The sequence below is a fragment of the Amblyraja radiata genome, chromosome 39 (assembly GCF_010909765.2).
Source record: "Amblyraja radiata isolate CabotCenter1 chromosome 39, sAmbRad1.1.pri, whole genome shotgun sequence".
Classification (NCBI taxonomy): Eukaryota; Metazoa; Chordata; class Chondrichthyes; order Rajiformes; family Rajidae; genus Amblyraja; species Amblyraja radiata.
Genome location: NC_045994.1, coordinates 2,261,792 through 2,279,322, shown reverse-complemented (window position 1 = coordinate 2,279,322; position 17,531 = coordinate 2,261,792). Strand labels below are relative to the sequence as shown.

Genomic DNA, 17,531 nt, shown 5'->3' with positions numbered 1-17,531 from the left:
TAAGGTTCTGTTAATGTGCGAGGGTTGCTGGTCGGTGCAGACTCAGTGGGCCGAAGGGCCTGTTTCCGCACTGTATTAGAAAATTCTCGATGTTAATGCAAGTTTCTAATGCTTTATGATTAGATAATGGTGAGCTCGGACTATTAAAATATACATTTACATGAGCAAAAAATATTAGACACTAAGGCCAATGTGGAAGCATTGTTAGTCTGCAAATGATCATGAGTCAGAATAAAGTCACAGTAGCAATGAAATGAAATGAGCCCCTGAGACATCCATTTTTGCATTTTTCCACTGTATACATTTTTCAATCATCTGAGTGTTATGTATATTGAAGAAGGTGAAAGGTCAGATAGAACAATTGAAGGTGAAGGTGAAATGTGGAATATTCCTCTCAATCCCACCATAGGCTATCAAAACAAGTCAAGGAAGCCACTCGGGCTGATAAACATTGCATATTCTTCTCACACATGGTGAATCCCATCCTAGTTCAGTAATAGCCACAGCTAACTCTTAGAATTATTTCCCAGGGAAAAAGATACCTCGCCATTACTGATGAAGCTGAATTTTAGTTAAAAATATAAGAAGATATTAAATTGGCTTCTGGGCTAGCTTACAGCTTATATTTATTGTCAAATTAGGCTTGCCTTAGGTTGCGGTGTGTGAGATAATAAATCCTATAACATTGTCTCCCAAGTGACAAGCAGAGAGGAGAAGCTAGAGAGATCTCTTTGAAGTAAGATGCCGTAAACCAAATGGCCAATGTTATGGGGGAGGAGGCGAGAAAGGAAGAGAGAAACAGCTAGTCATATCTGTGAAGTAAGATGCCATAAACCAAATGGCCAATGTTTATGAGGGACCAAATGACAGCGAGGAAGCAGCGAAAGAGCTAGGGTGATCTCTGTGAAGATAAAATGGCATTATCCAAATGGCCAATGTTTATGAAGGACGAGAGAGAAACCAGGGAAGTAGAAAGATAAAATGTCGTAAACCAAATGGCCAATGTTATCTTGTAACATGTAAACAAAAGGCCTTTGATGTGATGCATTCTGTGGAAACCTTTTCCTGTACCTCTGACCATGACTAATGTCTGTGAAATGTGCTAAGGGGACAAAAAAACCCTATTTAAGGCAATGTAATTCTGTTGTTCAGAGGAAGGGGACCGAGGACAGTCGAGTGTCTATATTGGTCATTTAGCTGGAATTCTCGCTCCCTTCCATCGGCCGATGTTAAGTAAAGTTTTGAACTGGTCTACCAAACAGTTTGTGTGGTGTCTGTTTATTAAGAAGCGAACCTGGTTTAGTAGTTAAGAAAAGTAGCTTTTTCATTGGCGTAGTTATGCAGGCCTCGCTGGGACCACATCAACGGCTGACTGTGCAAGAGGTTGCAGAGGTTGCCGGGATTGGAAGGGAGATAACTGAGCTCTATCGGCCCCCTTGTAAGACCGACTCCCTAGAAATTCCCGGGAACATCTGTGATCCTTCATCAGACATTGAATTGGTTCCCTGCCGAGGTTCTTAGAAACAGACAAAGGTAAGACCAGTTGGGCTTTATATGTTTTTTTTAAGAAGGGATTGTGTATGTATTTTTAAGACAGAATTGTGCATGTATTTTTAAGAAGGGCTTGTGTATATTGTTAGGAAGGACGTGAGTGGTTTCTCTTTCTCTCTCTCTGTCTATCTCTCTTTGTTTTCTTTTTTTTATCTCTCTCTACTAAGGGCTCATCGGCCTCGTTGAGACATCCGTGATTTTTCGGGTTGAGATACGGGGGTTGAGGTGTGCGTCTGGCTTATTGAGACATCCGAAGAGTTGTCGGATTGAGAAATAAGTGGCGTTGTATATTAAAGAGTTAAGAAGTCTGCCAGGTTGAGAAACGGGGGTCCCGGATAGCGGGTCTGCTTCGTTGAGACACCTGGGGCTTATTTTAAGAGTTAAGGAGTCTGCCAGGTTGAGAAACGGGGGTCTCGGATAGCGGGTCTGCTTCGTTGAGACACCTGGGGCTTATTTTAAGGGATAAGACGTCTGCCAGGTTGAGAAACGGGGTTCCCGGTTAGCGAGTCGGCCTCGTTGAGACACTTGGGTCGTATATTAAAGAGTTAAAAAGTCAGCCAAATTGAGAAACTGGGGTCTCGAGTAGCGAGTCGGCCTGGTTGATATATTTGGAACGATTCGGAATTAAGAAGTTAGTTTTCTCTTTCTTTCTATCTATCTATGGGGAATGCTCTGGATAACAGTCCAACATATGTGTTATTTGAATCCTAGGTATAATAAGAAATTTAGAATGTTAAGTTACAAGTTGACCAAACGGTTAGGGGATGAAGCCTGGCCAGTAGGGGGAACATGGAATGTAGAGACATTTATATGGGAAAGGAAGGCAGGAAAGAAATGGAAGAAAGGAATTAAAACATGGGAAGCAGAAGCAGTGAAGAAGCATGAGGAGAGTATAGAGTTTGAAGTTGGATGGATGCTGTATGTAAGAAGGGGATAGAGTTAAGAAACAAGGATAGCACTATGAAAGGATGGAACGTATTGCAACTAGAATGCCAGTGGGCAGAGGAACAAGAGGAAATAATTAAAAGACAGACAGGAGGTGAGAAACAGGTGATGGTTAGTAAAAAAATAAACCCAGTACTGGTAAATCCTCTGGAGGAGACTTCATGTCTGGCACGACGACCCTATTTGGTAGTGAAGATGAGGAGTTAGATAATTTTGGGAGATGTCCACATGTCCACCTATGCCCTACCAGTAGCAATGGCATCTTTACCTGGGACAGTTCCGTCAGTAACATCCCTATACCTTGAAGTTCTGACCTTACAAAGCTCCCCAGGATTGGGAGCAGGGGAATGCCTTTCTGTGCGTAATTTGTTTAAGGCATTGATGCTACCAGAACAGCTGGTCATTATTAAATGTACTGCACACACTGGTGCTGGGGACCCTATAGCAAAAGGCAATGAGTTGCTGATAGTGTATCCAAACAGGCAGCCTGTACATCCAAATGCATAGTGACAGCACGTAAACAGACGCTAGCAAATAGAACGGTCCTGCCAAACATGAAGGAGGTATGTACATTACAGAGGGACGCCTCTTATATATAATATAACTATGGAAACAAGAGGGCTGTGCCATTGATTCAGCACACCCCGCTTGGACAAGTTGGTGTACACTACATTTTTACCCGTCTTACTCATGCTGGTAAGGAGGGAATGATAGGATAACAAAGGAAACGTGGTGGCAGGCCTCTGAATGTAAAATTTGCCAACAAAATAATCCAGGCAAATCAATTAAGATACCCTCAGGGGTGACGCCAATGTCATCACGATCGTTTGAATGCATACAGATTGATTTTATTGAAATGCCAAGGGCCCAGTGTTATAAATATTGCTTAGTGATTTTAGATTTATTTAGCAGGTGGAGTGAAGCTCTACCAACCACTAATAATACTGCTGAAACTATGGTAACATTGTTGTTAAGAGAAGTTATTCCCAGGTTTGGTCTACCTAATGTCATAAGCTCAGACAATGGTCCTCATTTTAACCACTATTAATAAGGAAATATGTGCACATTTTAATATTCGACTGCAATTTCACTGTGTACACCACCCACAGGCATCTGGGATGGTGGAAAGAGTCAATGGGGATTGCAAAACAAAATTACCCCGGAGGTAAATCCTTTTTCTGACAGGCAACTATGTTATAAAAAAATTGGGGATGAAGGGAAATTTGATGGAGAAATGAGGAAAGAGCTAGGGAGACTGAAAAGTCAAGGGGAGTCTGACTAATCATGATCTGGATCAATGTCCAATTAGGGTTAGGTAACCAGGATTTTGGTAAACAGATGTCTTGTCAGAAAAAGGGAAAGTAAATTACAAAGAGACGTCTTTGAAGATGAAATTATATACTGCTGGTAAAACAATGTTTTTGTATATGTACTGATTGTAAAACAATGTTTGTATATGGAATGTGTAAAATTAGAAGCAATGAGCAAAAGTGTGTGTCGCTTTAAGAACAGTTTGTCCTTTAAAATGCAAATGGTCAGAGGTTATGGTGTGTTAAGAAAAGGCATGAATGGGGGGCAGAGCTATACTCGAATGATAAAATGTGTTGGTTGATTATAAATCTTTTGAACCAAGTTTTTAAAAAAAAAAAGACTCTTCCCGATTAAAGTGTTAAATGAGATTGGAAATGTCAAAATTACAGAGAAAAAGAAAATGTATTATTGATTACTGATTCTGAGTGAGTTCTTTTGGGAAAGATTGTTTTGATATGATAACAGAGGTTGTCTTTTAAAATGCAAATGAAGCAAGATTACTGTTTTCAAGCAAACAAAAAGATGTTGAAGCATGGGCTGTTTGAGGAAAATGATGGTAGATGAAAAATTGTATTATGACTTACAAAAGGGGGTTTGAGGGAACCCACAATGAGGGATGAAAGGTGAGAAGAGAAAGTAGATTGGGGAAGAGAACATATTTGGAGAATTGAATATTCAGGTGGAGAGAGCCTCTTCGGATATTATCGAATTAAAGAATAAATTCAAAGGGAAGTGTTAGGAAGGAACTGGAGATGCTGGCAGATCAAAGGAAGACAAAAGTGCTGGAGAAACTCAGCTGGGAACAAGATTGACACAGGAAAAGCTGCTGTGTCCACCCCCTGGAGAGTGGGGGGAAGCCACCTACAGGCCCTGGGCAATTAATTAATTATGTATGGTCAGCAATTAACCCATGTCTTGCCAGATCTACATTCCCAGGTTGGAGGAGTTTTTGCTGGAAACCAGTGACCAAGGCCATAAAAGCTATACGATGATGGTGCTGGGACAAGAAAAAATTGAGACTGTATTGAAAAGAACAACCAAGTGTTGCTAACAACATGAACTGCTGTAAAGATTGAAGATCATCGTCGTTGGATACATTTGATTGACTGTGAACAGTTTGTGGAAACAAGGACGATGGGCTAGTGATGCTCCCTTTATTCTGGGGTGGCCCAGCCCACATGGACTGAACTTTCTTCAGAATGGCAAGCTTGCGGACTAACCCACATTTAAAGGATGGTACACACCTCCTTTTAAACAAGATTGAAGTCAAACATGACAAGCGCAGCAAAGATACCCTGACTACAGACAGTAAGAGGTCTGCAAAGGCCAGTTAAATCTACCTGTTTTTGCCACAACCAAGGCACTGGTGTATTTTTAGGAAACATTATATTTGTGACAGGGCATTGTTATGTTGCAAATGCAGTACCACACAAGAGAAGCATGAACCAGTTACACCAGCACACGGGGAATTCCAAGCGAAGCCGAATAAAGGCTGAGCAATTTTTATGATCCTTTTCCTGTCCTATGGTAGTATCTTAGTGTCACGTTCGGGGGAGGTTGGTGGCCATTTAAAATGTTTGGAGGGACTTGTGGAACGATTGTCCACTATGAAATGATTGTGTTACTAGTGTACTATTAATTTGTCTGATGAGATGCTTATGGTCTTTCGTATGTACTCAGCAAGGACTGTAGTTGTCATCAAAATTTTGATAAAAGGATGGAAGGATGAAGCTGAATTTTAGTTAAAAATATAAGAAGATATTAAATTGGCTTCTGGGCTAGCTTACAGCTTATATTTATTGTCAAATTAGGCTTGCCTTAGGTTGCGGTGTGTGAGATAATAAATCCTATAACATTGTCTCCCAAGTGACAAGCAGAGAGGAGAAGCTAGAGAGATCTCTTTGAAGTAAGATGCCGTAAACCAAATGGCCAATGTTATGGGGGAGGAGGCGAGAAAGGAAGAGAGAAACAGCTAGTCATATCTGTGAAGTAAGATGCCATAAACCAAATGGCCAATGTTTATGAGGGACCAAATGACAGCGAGGAAGCAGCGAAAGAGCTAGGGTGATCTCTGTGAAGATAAAATGGCATTATCCAAATGGCCAATGTTTATGAAGGACGAGAGAGAAACCAGGGAAGTAGAAAGATAAAATGTCGTAAACCAAATGGCCAATGTTATCTTGTAACATGTAAACAAACGGCCTTTGATGTGATGCATTCTGTGGAAACCTTTTCCTGTACCTCTGACCATGACTAATGTCTGTGAAATGTGCTAACGGGACAAAAAACCCTATTTAAGGCAATGTAATTCTGTTGTTCAGAGGAAGGGGACCGAGGACAGTCGAGTGTCTATATTGGTCACTTAGCTGGAATTCTCGCTCCCTTCCATCGGCCGATGTTAAGTAAAGTTTTGAACTGGTCTACCAAACAGTTTGTGTGGTGTCTGTTTATTAAGAAGCGAACCTGGTTTAGTAGTTAAGAAAAGTAGCTTTTTCATTACTTCCACAGATGCTGTCTGACCAAAGATTATAGAGCTCCTCTATAGTCTTTGTGTCTGACCCACTGAGGTACTCCTGTACTTTGTGTTTTACTTAAGGTTCCAGCATCTGCAGTGCCTTGTGTCTCCATTCTACCACCTCACCCTCTAACATGGTTCTGATCTTATAAAGTTAAAAATGTGACCTTTTTTTCTCCAATCTATCTGGTTGAAACAAATATTGGCAGAAACATTATCTTTATCTTCGTAATCAAATCTCTCCTTAACACTGAGACTTAAGAAGGAAGCATGAAAAGAAGCACACATACATGGCACTTGTGTAGTGATATAAATCCATGATCCTATGTCTAAATATTTGTTTCAAAAACGCTTTGGTGAATCTTGGTTTTATTATCAGGGGAACAAAGTAGAAAAAAGAGGTCACGGTAAGAAGTTAGCCTCAATTGCAATATAGTTCTCAGCAATAAAGAGGGAAGAAGGTTAAACTTTGTTGCCTTCCATCACAGTGAGGAATATGGGGAATCCGCTGTGGTGGATGTTTATGTTAATTTCTATGTAGTTGTGTGTCTTTTGTTGCTTTTTTTGTATGGCTGTATGGCTGTATGGTAATCGAGTTTCGCTGTACCATAATTGGGACACGTGACAATAAATGACCTTTGAAACCTTTGAGCATTGAACTTTGTGAAAGGTGTAAATTCTATGGAAAATGGTACCTACAAGATCCGTGTTTATTTCCGATTTTCCCGAATCCATTTTTATTTGTCCTGATACCCAATGGTTTACTTAAATTGTTAACTTAAATCTATCAAAGATAGATACAGCACAGAAACGATTCCTTCAGCCCACAATGTCCGTGTGGAACATGAGAGATCTACATGTGATCCACATCTCTCCATTTCTTGCATATACAAGCCCCCATCTAAAAACCTTTTAAATGCCCATCGAACCCACCCATAGCAGCGCGTATCAGGCACCCACCGCTTTGCCCTGCATATCTCCTCTTGTATAAAAGCTATGACCTCTGGTAATAATCAAATGAATAATCGAAGGAATGGTTTTGAAGGTGAAAGGGGAAAGGGGGACAAAGATGTCTACATACATTTTCCAGGGGGTGGTGGGTGCCTGGAGCATGCTGCCAGGGTTGGTGATCGAGATAGATACGACGGTGGCATTTAAGAAGCGTTTGGATAGGCAGGGAATAGTGCAATATGGATTATGTGTAGGTATGTAAGAGAAGGTATTGACATCATGTTTGCCACAAACATTGTGGGCAGAAGAATGCGTACTTGTGCTGTACGATTCTAGGTTTTTAATATATTCATAATTGTCACCCCATGATTGTTGTTCCTCAATATACTTTTGACTTTTCGGCATACTTGGTCTTCCATACTTTGAAACACTTGCTACTCACATTCAATGTCAGCTTTTTTGCCACACTGACATTTTTATAGATCTTGGCCAAGTGAGCAAGCAAGATCTCACAGATTAGGTATCCACAATGATTTAACAACAGTATGGTACTAATATCATCTTTGAAGTGAAGTCCTCCCTTCTTTGAATGCAAAGTATTATTGAAATTAAAAAATGGAATTAATTTTACATTAACTCAATAATTAAGTAAATTGATAAAAGTCAGATATGAACTAATGTTAACTCATGAAATAATTTGCATTTTTCATCCAACATTTAACATTAAGTTCAAAGGCCTGTCATTGATTCTAATATTCATTTTTTGGCTTAATTCACGATGCTTTACATCAATTACCCTCAGCTACATCCCAGCATGTTGCAGACCATCTATTTTGTTCTTCCCATCCACAACTGCACCGTAGAACCAGTTTACTAACTTTTACACAACTGATATATTTAGTCGCAGACAAATGTGTTTGTCAGCAATTTTTCAATTTCAGATTTTTAACGAATGTTATTTTGGAATTGGTGGGTAACACACGCTTAAAAGGTACATTGATGAAAAGATGCGTTTCAAAACATTTGGGAGGAACACACACATATCATACATTAATTTATTCTTAAAAATAAGAACGCAGGAGAGAAGCATGTCACGAATAACAAGAAACTGGGGAAGAATTTGGGTGTCTGTGTACATAGATCACATTGCCAAGGATTGTGTGTTTTACCTTGGTTAAATAATACATGTGCTTGGGTATATCCTGTATAGTTTCGGTTTGTTGAGGCTCTCTCACCTCTAAATCAGAAGAAAGTGGGTTCAAGTTCGACACTAATGATTTAGGCATTAAATCTAGGCTAGCATCCCAGTGCATGACTGAAGGAAGTCTGCACCGTCAGAGGTGCTGTGTTTCACATGAGATATTAGACTGAGGCCCCACCTGCTCACTCAGGTGGATGAAAAAGATCCCAGAGCACTATTTTGAAGAGCAGAGAGTTGTCCCCGATTTCCTGACCAATATTTATTCCGCAATCAACAATGTTAAAATTCCTCAATCAAAATTATTATGCGTGGCAGAATATTACTCACAAATTAGCCGCGGTTCTTAAATGATAACGGTAACTATATAGGTATGTTACAATACTTACCTTCAGCGGCGCTGCAATTCTGCCACTGGACGTGTGCGTGATTTTGGCGCTTTTGAGTGGGGGAGGACGGGGTTAAAACGCGTTTTTTTTCTTACCTTGTCCTGGATTATATTTGGTTGGAGTGCAAGCTTTTGTTGAAGAATCGTTCCGACGCGCGTTCTGTCTATTTTTTTATTTAAATCGCCCGACTCGTTCAGCGCTGGAGTCATTTTAAAATCAGCTTCTAAAGCCGTCAACGCCGACAACGGAGACGGATTTCATGTAGGTGACAGGTAAAAGAAAGGGGTTTATTTTTATGTATAAAAGTGGTCCTTAAGATACCTTTAGTTCACATTTTAAGTTGCGAAACGGTGATTTAGTCCCCATACCAACCGGCATGCAGATATGGGGATCTAAATCACTGCAAACGTTCCAAATGGTCGTGTTCCAGAAAAACCCACAGGCAAGTCGATTTAAATGGCCATTAATTTACAGGTATTAAACATTAAATTCCTTCCATTTGGCCTATAAATCCATGACAATCAGATTTTAAAAATATGTTGTATTGTGAATTCTTGTGTGAATGTTATTTGAACACTTAGGGAAGAAGCTGTTCCTGGACCTGCTGGTCCGGCAACGGAGAGACCTGTAGCGCCTCCCGGGTGGTAGGAGGGTAAAGTCCATGGTTGGGGTGAGAGCAGTCCTTGGCGATGCTGAGTGCCCTTCGCAGACAACGCTTGCTTTGGACAGACTCAATGGAGGGGAGTGAGGAACCGGTGATGCATTGGGCAATTTTCACCACCCTCTGCAGTGCTTTCCGGTCGGAGACAGAGCAGTTGCCATACCAAACTGTGATACAGTTGGTAAGGATGCTCTCGATGGTGCAGCGGTAGAAGTTCACCAGAATCTGAGGAGACAGATGGACCTTCTTCAGTCTCCTCAGGAAGAAGAGACGCTGGTGAGCCTTCTTGACCAGAGTTGAGGTATTGTGGGTCCAAGACAGGTCATCGGAGATGTTGACCCCCAGGAACCTGAAGCTGGAAACACGTTCCACCTCCGTCCCGTTAATGTGGATGGGGGTGTGCGTGCCGCCCCTAGACTTCCTGAAGTCTACAATGAGCTCCTTGGTCTTGGAGTTAAGGGCCAGGTTGTTGTCAGCGCACCATGCTGCTAGGAGCTGGACCTCCTCCCTATAGGCCGACTCATCGTTTTGCTGATGAGGCTGCTGAGATTTCAGCAAAGTGCAAAAGTAACCCGGGAAAGAAATTGATCAGAGTTTGTTTTGCTTTGTAAGAGGAGATCATACAGCAGTTAAGTAATGAAGAGACATCTAGCAATATATTTTATAAAACATTCTGGAGGAATCCTAATTCAGAAGGCAAAAGTTTCAAACTGGCCGTCAAGTAGCTGGGGGATCCCGGGCAACTGCCTGCAGGAGCGCCTGTGCCCTCACCTCGACGCGTCCGCAGCCCCGCTGTCATCGGCGGCTCCCCCACAGGATGAAGGGCAATGAATCCGCACCGACACTGTCCCCGTTGTCCCCGCAACTCTTCCAGCTTTCTCACCACCCCATACAATTTGTATGACGCATCCCGACCTGAAACATCCCCTTATCCTTGATCTCAAAAGATGGTGTCTGACCCGCTAACTTACTCCAGCAGTTTGTGCCTTTTTCTATATAAACCACCATTTGCAGTTCCTTGTATCTCCCCTTGGATTTCCCTGGCAGCCCATTCCGAAACATTGGGCGACCATAACGACATATTAATAATATATATGTCAAATGGTTCTCAGCAAATGCAGTAAGATTATATAAAGGAAACCTTTAAATGATCAATGGCGTCATTTAAGTGATGTGGGCCCCGGGCGCCAACACTGGCCCGCGCCGCCTGCCCGGACACCACCAGGCCGAGTCCCGCGACGCCATCTTCGCCACGAGGAGCAGCGCCAGCACTCACCGCCTCCCTGACACCGACCTCAGGCCCGGACACCGAAGATGCCGCCATCGCCGACCTCCACCCACCCACCAATGACGCCGACTCTCGCCAACAAAACGGGCCCGTCGAACCTCGCCGCCTCACTGGCCATCCGCTGACCGGGACCTGCCTCCTACGCTTCACCCGCTGACCCGGACTCCACTCCCCGCGGGCCTCTACCATTGACTCTCCCGACCCTCGCCACTCCACCGCCCTCCAGCAGGCGGCAGCCGTCGCCTTACCGGAGTCCCAGGCTCAGCACCGGGCCTGAAGTCTCCACGCTGCAGACTCTAACATCACGGGGTCTGACTGCGCTGGGTCCTAGTGCTCGTCCCCTTGACACTGGGAATCACAGTGGTTATTCCACTGGGTCTTCCCCTTCCCCCTTAAACCATGTGATCCCCAGCTCCACCCCACCCACACTATACTCCTCATCCTCCTCCTCCCTGACCACCCAGCACCCTCCTACCAGACATCGCCTCGACCTCTGTCAACTCACCTGCTTCACCTGGATGAGATGTTCCAAATCAGGGCATCGGAGATGTCTTCACTCTTTAGGGAACGGGGGTTCCCCTCTTCTACTATAAATGAGGCTCTCAGCAGGGCCTCTTCTATACCCTGTAACTCTGCTCTCACTCCCCATCCCACCCCCCCCCCCCCTCATAACAAGGGCAGAGTCCCCCTTGTCCTCACTTTCCACCCCACCAGCCGTCACATGCAACAGATAATCCTCCGACATTTTCACCACCTCCAACGGGATCCCACCACAGGCCACATCTTCCCATCTCCTCCCCTTTCGGCTTTCTGCAGAGACTGCTCCCTCTGTAACTCCCTGGTCAATTCGTCCCTTCCCACCCAAACCACCCTCTCTCCTGGTACGTTCCCTTGCAACTGCAGGAAATACTACACTTGATGCTTTACCTCCCCCCTTGACTCCATCCAAGGACCCAAGCAGTCTTTCCAGGTGTGGCTGAGATTCGCCTGCACCTCCTCCAACCACATCTATTGCATTCTCTGCTCTAGGTGTCAGCTGCTCTACATCAGTGAGACCAAGCGTAGGCTTGGCGATCACTTCGCCCACCACCTCCGCTCGGTTCGCAATAACCAACCTGATCTCCCTGTGGCTCAGCACTTCAACTCCCCCTCCCATTCCGAATCCGACCTGGACCTCCACCATGGCCAGAGTGAGGACCACCGTAAATTGTAGAAGCAGCACCTCATATTTTGCTTGGGTAGTTAACACTCAAGTGGTATGAACATTGACTTCTCCAATTTCAGGTAGTCCCTTCTTTCTCCTTCTTTCCCGCCCCCTTCCCAGCTCTCCCACAACCTAGTCTCCGGCTCTACCTTTCTTCTTCCCGCCCCCCACCACCCCCACATCAGTCTGAAGAAGGGTCTCGACCCGAAACATCGCCATTTTCCGTCGCTCCATAGTTGCTGCCTCATCTGCTAAGTTTCTCCAGCATTTTTGTCTATCTTTGATTTTACAGCATCTGCAGTTCCTTCTTAAACATCAAGTTCTAAGACCTGGCTTTGTTGGTAGAGCGAAGGACACCCGTACTAATCAATACTTTCACCATTCCGTATATTTCAATGAGGTCCCTCATAACTCCAGAGAGTACAGGCCCAGTGCCATAAAAACACTCATCATATCTTAAACCAATCATTTCTGGGATCATTCTTGTAAACCTTTGGACCCTCTCCAACATGAACACATCCTTCTTTAGATATGGGGCTCAAAACCGCTCACAATATTCTAAATGCGGTCTGACCAGTGCATTATAAAATCTCAGCATTACGTACATCCCTGCTTTATATTCTAGTATTCTCGAAATGAATGCAAGAATTGCTTTTGCCTTCCTTCCTACAGATTCGACTTGCAAATTAAAGTTTTGGAAATCCTGTACCAGGACTCCCAAATCTCTTTGCACTTCTGATTTCTGAATTCTCTCCCCGTTTAGAAAATAATCATTATTATTTCTTTATTCCTACTGCCAAAATGCATGACTCCATACTGTGTTACACTGTATTGCCATCTGCCACTTCTTTCACCACTCTTCCAACCTGTTCAAGTCCTTCTAGACCAATCTTCAAATCAACTGCAAACCTGACCACAAAGCCTTCAATTCCCTCAACTAAATCACGGATATACAACGTGAAGAGTAGCAGCCCCAGCACCGACCACTGCTATAGACAGGAGTCAGTGGCCCACTATTTTTTATATTTGCAAAGAGGGTCTGGAGAAGGATGAAAGGGTCATTTTAACAATTCAAATAGCTCCGTAACAGAGCACTCTCTGCTTTACAGGCTGTTCCCCATGTCACATTGATGTTCCCGGATGGACGTCGTATTGTTGGAAGACCATCAACAGGATGAAAGATGCTCTTTGGTCTACCCAAACTGGTTGGCCCTCTGAAGCTTGACGCAGGTGATGCCAAGTCTCCGTGGGATGGGGACCACAGTCGAGGGTCCTTCTGCTGCCGAACATTGATGGGCAGAGTCCGGTGGGACACTCATCAAAGGGAAGGGATATAATCCCTGGCAGCCTCATGAGTAGCAACGGTGTTTTGATTAAGAATAGGTGCAAACATTATTGAAAATGACACTAGTGCATGTGTAGACACTAAAAATATGAAGAATTTATGGAATTTTTTTGTATACGTTTTTATTATGAACAAAGATTATATTTGGAAAAATCTATTAATTTTATTCTAAAAGTAGTTTTAAATTAAAAACCTATTAATATTATTTGTAACGATAATGTAAATATTAGAGACCTTAAATAATGTTGCTCCCAAACTGGGAACAAAGGGTCATTAGCCAACATTTTCAGTTCCTTGAGTACTGGGGGCAAAGGCAATGTTTTCACTCAGCTGTTGTATTATTTTTAATGTACTCCATCATCAGGGGCCCCATGTCCCTTAATATTTTCTGATATCCCATGAGTGTCTGACAGTAAGATTCATTTCCTGTTACAAATGACGGGAAGAGATTTATAGACTCTGCATTTAGAAGAAATTCCGGAATACCAATTTGTTGAGGAAATGTTTGATTTCCAATCATAAATCTGTGTAGGCATTTCTCATCCAAACATTTCCCAAATTATTTAACACATCTCGAATCGATGTTCCAGGTGACATTCCTGCCAGTTTGAATACGGCTGACTTAATAGCAAATGCATCAGGACAGCCTTAAAGATATAGGAGCCAAGAACACATCGCTGGTCTGGTGAGTGGCAGACTTTTTCAGTCAGAACGATCAGTATTTTGAAGGCACTTGAGGTGACAGGAGCTTTTGGAGATATTCTTGGTCATGATTTTGAGAAACCTGTACACAGACAGCACAGGAAATGTGCCAGTAGAGAGTGGGTACTGTATTTTTCTTGGGGAAATTGGAAAAACGAGGTACAAGATGGACATCGGAACCCTTCAGCCTCACAGCCGGAAAAACTTTGATGTGAATAGTTCGTCCTGACTGATATTGTACTTTTAAACCACAGCATCCAGTAATATTGCGGAAGGTAATTTCAAAATCATTTTGATCACAAATTTTCTTCCATGATTTGGATAATAAAACCCTGAACCATTTCACTACCTTCTTATAATCCAAATAACAATCGGAATCCATGATAGAAGCAAGACCATTGGAATGAACATCTGGTTTGAATCCTTTGTTGTGAATAAGACAAAGAATGTCCCCTTCAGGTTCATTGCCCATCATTAAGTTTGCTGACGACACCACGGTGGTAGGACTGATCAGTGACAACGATGAGTCAGCCTTCAGAGAGGAGGTCCAGCACCTGACAACCTGGTGTGCCAACAATAACCTCGTCCTCAACTCCAAGAAGACGAAGGAAATTATTGTCGACTTCAGGAAGGTCAGAGGAGGCAGTTATACCCCCATCCATATAAACGGGACTGAGGTGGAGCGCGTCTCCAGCTACAAATTCCTCGGGGTACATATCTCGGAGGATTTGTCCTGGTCCCTCAACACCTCCAAGCTGATCAAAAAGGCACAGCAGCGCCTTTACTTCCTGAGGAGGCTCAAGAAAGCCCACCTGTCCCCCCAGATACTGACCAACTTCTACCGCTGTACCATCGAGATCATCCTGACCACCTGCTTCACGGTATGGTACAGCAGCTGCACTGTTGCGGACAGGAAGGCACTACAACGGGTGGTGAAAACCGCGCAGCACATCATCGGTGCCCCGCTCCCTGCCATGGATGCCCTCCACCGAAAACGGTGTCTGAGACGGGCTGGGAAGATCATTAAAGACCCCTCCCACCCCAACCATGGACTGTTTGCCCTCCTCCCATCAGGGAGACGGTACAGGAGCCTCAGGTCTCGTACCAGCAGGATGAGGAACAGCTTCTACAATTATACCATCACATTGCTGAACTCGGAGTCCCGCCGATAGATTTCTCCGGTCCCTCCGTCCCCATTGTTTAATTATTCTGTATTTTTGATTATTCTGTATCTTCTTTTTTTTTAATTTCTATATGCACTACTACTACGGACTGACGCAAAACTGCATTTCGTTGTACCCATACTTAGTATTTGTGCAATGACATTAAAGTTGAATTGAATTGGTTTCACATTGGCTAGCCAGGTTAGTGTTGTTTGCTGTAACCATGAGACTCCTGCCGAAACTCTGTTTCTCACGTGGAACGTCACAGGAACAGATCTCTGGTTTAAAACAATAACCATCCTGGAGAAAAATTGGAACCAAAATATCATATACGGATGGTATCTTACAGCTCCATTTTTCAAACTGACTCCCAATGCCCACCCAGTCGTCGAGGATCAGCTCTGAGCTCCATGGACAAATATTCCGACCGGCTTCTAAAAGTCTGTCCACAAAACATTTTACAAATTTACTGGTCACAATTGGTTCTTGGCTCCCATTTTCAATGCAGATGTTGTAGAACTGATCCAGCACATTTTGATCAGGGCAATTCAAAATATTGTTGTGTGGTCTTCGAGGAACTTCATCTTGCATTTCTTCCTGCTCTTCCTCATCATCGTCCTGGGGATTATTTGGCAAAATGTCACATCTCCATAGACCCAAGATCTGAATTATGACCAGTATGAGCGTAATATAGGTGTTCCAGTACTTATTGGGTGAATCTTCCCTATCTGCAGATAAATGGATCTTTATATTAGACTGACAGTTACTTTTCCCCTCCATTTTGCTCTGGAGCCATTCTATCTGTTGTTGGTACCGGTACTCATGTTCCTTAATTCTCTTCTGGACCTCTTCTGTCTCCACTTCATCACTCAGGAGGTGGGGATGGTACAAGCTCATCACAAGCTGATCATCAGAACACACACGTTGAAAAGCTTCAACGCAGTTATCATCCTATAAACAAGAAGCAGATAATAGATATTCAGAAGGTGTGTGTGCGCAATTCAAATGGAAACTACATTAGTACATCTATCAGAGAATCTGCTGTTTTGAAATATTGCAATATGTCATCATCCATCATTATTTCAGAATTTTTGTGCCTTCCTGCCTACAATTGGCCTCAGATATCTTTCACCGAGTGGGCAGGTGGATGGCAATTAGTGAGGTCATGAATCACATGATCATTATATGAGCATGAATTACCAGTGAGGAGACTCATTAGAAATATAGTTAGAAAACATGGAAACATTCTCATCCATTAAGGGCGGCAAGGTGGTGGAGGTAGTTACTGCCTTATAGCGCAAGAGACCCGTGTTCGATCCTGACTATGGGTGCTGTCTGTATTGAGTTTCTACATTCTCCCCGTGACCTGCATGGGTTTTTTCTCTAAGATCTTCAGTTTCATCCCATACTCCAAACACCTGCAGGTTTGGTATAATTGTAAAATTGTCTCTAGTGTGTGTAAGGTTCTGTTAATGTGCGAGGATTGCTGGTCGGTGCAGACTCAGTGGGCCGAAGGGCCTGTTTCCGCACTGTATTAGAAAATTCTCGATGATAATGCAAGTTTCAAATGCTTTATGATTAGATAATGGTGAGCTCGGACTATTAAAATATACATTTACATGAGCAAAAAATATTAGACACTAAGGCAAATGTGGAAGCATTGTTAGTCTACAAATGATCATGAGTCAGAATAAAGTCACAGTAGCAATGAAATGAAATGAGCCCCTGAGACATCCATTTTTGCATTTTTCCACTGTATACATTTTTCAATCATCCGAGTGCTATGTATATTGAAGAAGGTGAAAGGTCAGATAAAGAGAACTATTGAAGGTGAAGGTGAAATGTGGAACATTCCTCTCGACCCCACCATAGGCTATCAAAACAAGTCAAGGAAGCCACTCGGACTGATAAACATTGCATATTCTTCTCACACATGGTGAATTCCATCCTAGTTCAGTAATAGCCTCAGCTAACTCTTAGAATTATTTCCAAGGGAAAAAGATACCTCACCATTTCTTCCACAGATGCTGTCTGACCCGCTGAGGTACTCCTGTACTTTGTGTTTTACTTAAGGTTCCAGCATCTGCAGTGCCTTGTATCTCCATTCTACTACCTCACCCTCTAACTTGGTTCTGATCTTATAAAGTTAAAAATGTGACCTTTTTTTCTCTAATCTATCTGGTTGAAATAAATATTGGCAGAAACATTATCTTTATCTTCGTAATCAAATCTCTCCTTAACACTGAGACTTAAGAAGGAAGAATGAAGAGAAGCACAAATAAATGGCACTTCTGTAGTGATATAAATC

At 42.9% G+C, this 17,531-nt stretch overlaps 1 long non-coding RNA gene across 1 annotated transcript; it reads left to right on the top strand.

Moving 5' to 3' along the window:
* LOC116967423 lies at positions 1-17,491 on the top strand. Its single transcript, XR_004410219.1, has 2 exons — positions 1-367; positions 17,060-17,491. It is a non-coding gene; the product is annotated as an uncharacterized LOC116967423 (long non-coding RNA).
* The last annotated feature ends 40 nt before the right edge of the window (positions 17,492-17,531 follow it).